The 6532-nt window shown below is 31.8% G+C and overlaps 1 pseudogene; it reads left to right on the forward strand.

The window, feature by feature from the left end:
• Positions 1 to 5354: 5354 nt before the first annotated feature.
• On the forward strand, positions 5355 to 6324 carry LOC144256483 (olfactory receptor 2W1-like; annotated as a pseudogene).
• The last annotated feature ends 208 nt before the right edge of the window (positions 6325 to 6532 follow it).

The following is a 6532-nucleotide window of genomic DNA, read 5'->3' on the forward strand; positions in this document are numbered from 1 at the left end:
GTTGTGCATCATGTAGAGATTCACTTGTCAAGTTTTCATATGTGAGCATAGGAAAATTATATCCAATTTATTCTACTGTCTTTCCTATTCCTATTCCCCATCCCTTCCTTTTGCCTTTGTCTAGTCCATTGAACCTCCATTCCTCCTCATGCCATATTTTATTGTGTGTCACACTGCATATATGAAAATTTGTTTAAATAATCTGAAGTGAATAATTTCAAGTATCCTGTTATTTAGAATTTTGAATAACAAAAAATGTGCCATTAGTTGGTTTTATTTCTTATCATCATTACTAAGTGTACACGTGTTATGCATAATGGAAGTATTTGATTGGAAGAAAGCATTTCATAATCTTTTGTAAAATACCATATATAAATTCTTTTCAAACTGATGAAAAGAAAAATTTTTGCAGCATGCATACTCCCTCATATTGAAATCATAAGAGCTAATACTTATGGGAAGCTTACTATGTGCCAACCAGTATTATTATATCTTATGTAAATTAAACCTACTTAATCTTCATTCTAACCCTCTGAATTGTGTATTGCTACTATTTCCCTCTTTTGATAAGAATCTGAAGTACCAAATGTTGAATAATTTTTCCAAATTGACCCATCTGATAACTGGAAATACCAAGATTTCAGCCCTGAAAGTTTAGTTCCATAATCTATGCACCCAACTATCTCACTATATCTAAGTTGTAAAATAAGCTGATTACTATAATACAAATGTAGTTCAAGTTGTTTTATTACTCAATGATGAGAAATTCCATGTCTTCAAACATGTATCACTAAATTTTATTATGGTACTTTTTGGTGATATGTAATTTTAATCAAGAGAGGTATCACAACTTACTATCATAAACTAACTCATAAAAATCCTCAGAGTACATACTCACACCAGGATCACCTGCTTAAATAGTGACCTCTGAGACATTAGTGAAACTTTCTTGGACATTGAAATATTTGGACCAAACCTCATGGTCATCAAGACAACTGAAGGAAAACAAATATTATGATCCTGAATTTACCACTTAGGAATTTGGAAATTGAACACCTTCTCTTTCAAAGACAAGTGTATCTGTACAGAGTAAACTTATCTTCCAAATCAGTGCATGCTATAAATATTAGAGTTAACATATGCTATAATTCTTGTGTTAGAAATTCACATTATTTAAAAGAAGGTTTTGTTTGTAATACACAGGAAAAATCAAATACATTTTCTCATTTCCCTGTCCAATAGCTTTCCTTGGTGACTAAAGATACATGGATAGCTAAAAATACATATATTTAATGTAGTACCTGATGTTTTAAATTATCTATGCACATGGAATGGTTAAATCTAGCTAACTAATAAAAGGACAACCTTACATAGTTATTTTTTGTTGGGAACATTTAAAATTAACTTCTTTGCATTTTTCAAGAATATAGTATTTTAAGGGTTGGAGATATAGCTTAGTGGCAGAGCACTTGCCTAGCATGCAGGAAACTCTGGGTTTGATGCCCAGTTTCCCCAAAGAAATATCCTTTAAGACTACAAACTTTCATCATTAACTATAGTTATCATACTGTAAAATAGATCTCTTGAACTTATTTCTCCATGGTACCACAGGAAAAATATGAGAGATTGGCAACAAATATTTAACCAGGACCTTTTTCCATACTGTGGACTCTACAGTAGCAGAGAAGTAGGACATCAAGGGAATGCTCTTGAATCACGGTAATGTTAATCTTGAATAATCTTTAATAGTTCTTGAAAAATAATGTGCCTGTGATGGTAAAACAATTTGTGGAAAATAAAAGAAAAGAACTTAGAACCTGAATGGATGAATTCTTCTGATGATTTATTCTTTTAGAAGTTTGAGAATAAATAAATTTTGTAAATCTGCAAAGAAATCTCCCTTATTATTTATACTGTGAAGGAAATACTAAATTTAATATCTAAGAGGACATAAAATTATTTCTTAATTTGTAATTTCAAATATTTTAACCTGGCAGAAATACAAGAGGGAAATATATATTAATTTGAAAATGAAGAATGGTAGTATTTTGTACATAGAGATTATGAAGCTAGGAAGGATATCTTTTTAATGTGTCTTTAGGTCTTATAATATGCATGAAAAATGTCTGAAATTTTCTTACATTAAATTTTTAACATGCAGAAGAAGAATTATTTTTTTACCCATCCTTGAATTAGTCTTTGGGACTATAGTGATAATGACATTACTAAGAAATTAACAGCATGAGGTTAAGTTTAATTTTAAAAGGATTTTTTATTTTTTTGTTTTTGTTTTTAAGAATTTCATTTTTGCTTACATATTATCTGAACAGAAAGGCCTGTTGTATTCAGAAGTTAGGTTCCATTGCAGATATTATCAACATATGTATCAAAATAAATAAGCATGAATTATTTTTAACTCCCTCTGTTTAGATGTCATACATTAATAACGTACAATTTATTTGTTTTTTTTTAAAGAACAGATAAAATTGTATGAATTAATTGGGGAAAAACATGCTGTTTATGGAATTGTAAAGGTACATAATAACTTGCAATACCTTTCAATGTCTAACTTGGTTATTGGCAGAACTCAGGTTCAAATAATAATTTTTGAAAAGCTAGTTCTGAGGAAATCATCAAATGACTTTTTCAAAACAATGATTTGAACCAGTATATCTACTTTATTTAGCAAATGTTCCACTTCTGAATCATCACCCCAATTTAAAGTAATTTCTTCATAATACCAAGACATGTTTTGAAATAGCATGATAAACAAACAGCACAAATTTTTCCAACGTAACAGAGAAGGAGGCATCAGTTTATTCTTCAATTAAATATTTTATATTAATTTCTTATAAGCACTTAATTGAATTATTATTGACATTAAAAAGGCTTTACATATTTAATATATACAGCTTGATGAGTTTGGACACAATTATTTACCTGAAGTCTTTACCGCAATTTATTTCATAAAACTATCCATCCCTTTCAAAAGATTCCTGCCACTCTTACATTTTTTTTTCTTGTGAAAAGAATATTTAACACAGGATCTAACTTTCTAGATAAAATTTAAGTATATAATACACTATTAAATGAAACTTTTCTGTACATCATTTTTCCTTCAGGTGGTAAGAAGTTACCTTTTTATACTCTAAGAGCCTGGCAGTGATAATCTCTTTGACTACTACAGGTTTGAGTAGTTCTGAGATGCTCATGCATGTTTAGAGGGATCATATCTGTGTTGTACTTCTGAAATATTGCTAAACTTTTTGGTTTTGCAAATAGAGACTAATGTTTTACATTGTTTTCCATCAAAATTAATCAATACATTATTTGTTACTATATTCATAAAATCACATTATTTTCTATTTGAGTAACCCCTTCAATCACTATATTATTATTTTTAATAACTTTATTTTTATTTATTCATTCATTCCTTTTTATGTGGTACTTATCATTGAACCCAGTGCCTCCTCCCACTACTAGGCAAGTGCTTTACTATTTAGCCACACCCCAGCCCCCTACTATATTATTTTTTTAATATGCTCTATGGTGAATGCTTTAGGTGCTGTGCATGGCCTGAAGAAAAATACTATAAATAAATAGAAGGAATACCAATAGAAGGGAGCAATAAGAGGAGGCGAGGAAGGAAAGAGGATGTACTGGGGACTAAAATGAAGCAAATTATATTATATGTATGCATGATTATGTCAAAATATCTACTGTCTTATAGCCCTTATATTCATGTTGGGAGAAAGAATATTAAATATTTACCTATGTACTACATGATTACAGTTTCTTATAATAATTTTAATAACTTCAGATTATTGAATCATGCTATGTTCCCAGCTTTGTTTTAAGCACTTTGAATTTATTATTTAATTTCATAGCAACCCTAGGTATCTTTATGGTCACCATTTTACACAAGAGGAAACTGAGCTCAATAGTGGTATGTAACTTATCTGCGATCACACTGCTAAAAGACTGGCACATACAGGAATGAACATCAGTTCTCTGCCTATGTTTTCTTTTCTTTTCTTTGGTTTTTTGTTTGTTTGTTTGTTTGTATGTTTTTTTCTGCCTATGCTTTTAAGCTTCATGTTACAGTGGCTGTCTACATGAGTTCCCTATGCATGAAATAAGGTAAACATCAAAAATGTTTACCTTATTATGTTTCTGTAATTTTTTTTAAGAAAGAACCATTTAGAGATGATATAAAGATTGATTAAGAGTTACTCAGAAAGGAAGAAGAGTTCACAGGGGTTTAGACAAGAATGAGTTTTGACAAGTTGAAAAAAACTGAAAGAAGGCTAGTAGTGAAAATGGGTAATGTGATTGGTGGGATAAGCATTAATACATAGTAGGAACCAAAATATGCAGGTCCTTTGAGGTCATCTTAAAAAATTAAAATGTTTCTTAATTGATCTAAAAATCATCTAACAAGCTTTAAAAACATGGGTGACATAATTTTATTGAATACTGTAATAGTGTAAAGGCATAAGATTGAATGAAAGGATTAAAGACTATGATTTGAATTAGGGTAGTAGTGATGAAAAATTTTAAAGGTAAGTGGTTAATTTGGCATTCAAATTTATCAATTTTCTTATAGGGAGGTATTGAGAATGAGAGATAAAAATGGGGTTAAATAAATTCCAGATATCTGAGAGCAACAGTTAGATCCAAGGTGCCATTCACTAACTAATGGAAAAAAGAGCAATACTATTTTCCTCATTCTGAAATTAATCAAACAGTTAGCTTTTACAGGGGGTTTAATAACAAAGTAAAAGAAGATCTTCACTATACCAATCTAACTAGCTTTATAAAACATTGTAGGGGGGCTGGGATTGTGGCTCAGTGTTAGAACACTTGCCTCACACATGTAAGGCCCTGGGTTCGATCCTCAGCACCACATTAATAAAAATAATAATTAATTAATTAAAGGTATTGTGTCCAACGATAACTAAAAAAAAATTTTAAAGAAATGTAGAGTCATATCATTTTAGTACTAGATCAATTCCAAACTTTCTAATTTCCATGTGAGAAAATTTAGACCATAAATTCAATATTGAACTCTCCAAGATTACCTAGATACTTAATCCGACATGAGAAAAAAATCTACAATTAACCAAATTTCCATTAGTATATAGAGAAATTATTTCTTTCTTCTCTCTCCTCTTCCTCCTCCTTCTTGTTTCCTCTTTCTCTTGCTTTTTCTTTCTTCATCTCTTCTTCTCCTCCTTCTCTTCCTCCTCCTCCTTCACCTTCCTTTTCCCCCACTTCTATTTCTCCCTTCTCCTCCTCCTATTCCCTTTCCTACTCCTTTTGTTTTCAATCTAGTATTTAAATAACAAAGGACAATGGACCAAAGAAATTATAGTTTTTCAAATGGTTTTATTCTGCTGGGCTTCTCTGACCATTCTAAACTGGAGATGATGCTGTCAGGAGTTGTCACCGTCTTCTATTGTATCTCATTGATGGGAAAGACAGCCATCATTCTTGCATCTCTCCTGGATTCCCACCTGCATACACCAATGTACTTTTTCCTCAGGAATTTATCTTTTCTAGATCTGTGTTTCACAACCACCATTGTCCTTCAAATGCTGGTCAACTTGTGGGGACCCACAAAGACAATCAGCTATTTCGGTTGTGTCATTCAACTGTATGTTTACATATGGTTGGGCTCCATTGAGTGCCTTTTCCTGGCTGTCATGTCCTATGACCATTTTTACAGCTATTTGTAAGCCTTTGCATTATTTGATAATCATGAACCCTTGTCTATGTCTCAAGATGATGGTCTGGAGTACTAGTTTGGCCAATTCTGTAGTGTTATATACACTCACCCTGAATTTGTCTAGGTGTGGAAACAACCTTCTGGATCATTTCTTGAGTGAGTTGCCAGCAATGGTCAAGATAGCTTGTGTAGACACAGCAGCAGATGAAATGTCTGTGTTTGCTTTAGGCATTATCATTGTCCTCACACCTCTCATCCTTATCCTTATATCCTATGGCTGCATTGCCAAAGCTGTGCTAAAAATGAAATCTAAAGCTGGCCAACACAAAGCAATGAATACCTGTGGATATCATCTCACTGTTGTGTTCATGTTCTATGGAGCTATTATCTACTTGTACCTACATCCAGTTAACAGTGCTTCCAAGGACCAAGGAAAGTTCCTTACCCTCTTTCACACCATCATCACTCCAAGTGTCAACCCCCTCATTTACACCTTAAGGAATAAGGACATGAAGGATGCACTGAAGAAGCTGATGAGAGTTCACCATGAAGCTGGGAAAGTAAAGAGACATTTGAAGAGATCTATATTAGTATAAATAAAGTAATGAAATGTGTTTTCTAATTGTCTTTACTTTTATGGAGTTAAGTAATCCTTAGATCATAGTGATGAATTAGCATAATACTTCTTATTTGCAAACATTTTATTAATGCAAGCAATGTTGTAACATACTGCTTAGTTTTTGTGCCTTTAATCACTGGTATATGTATAGGAGAAAAGGTCAATAATAATTTATATTTTTACTT

This window comes from Urocitellus parryii, chromosome 8 (assembly GCF_045843805.1).
Source record: "Urocitellus parryii isolate mUroPar1 chromosome 8, mUroPar1.hap1, whole genome shotgun sequence".
Lineage (NCBI taxonomy): Eukaryota > Metazoa > Chordata > Mammalia > Rodentia > Sciuridae > Urocitellus > Urocitellus parryii.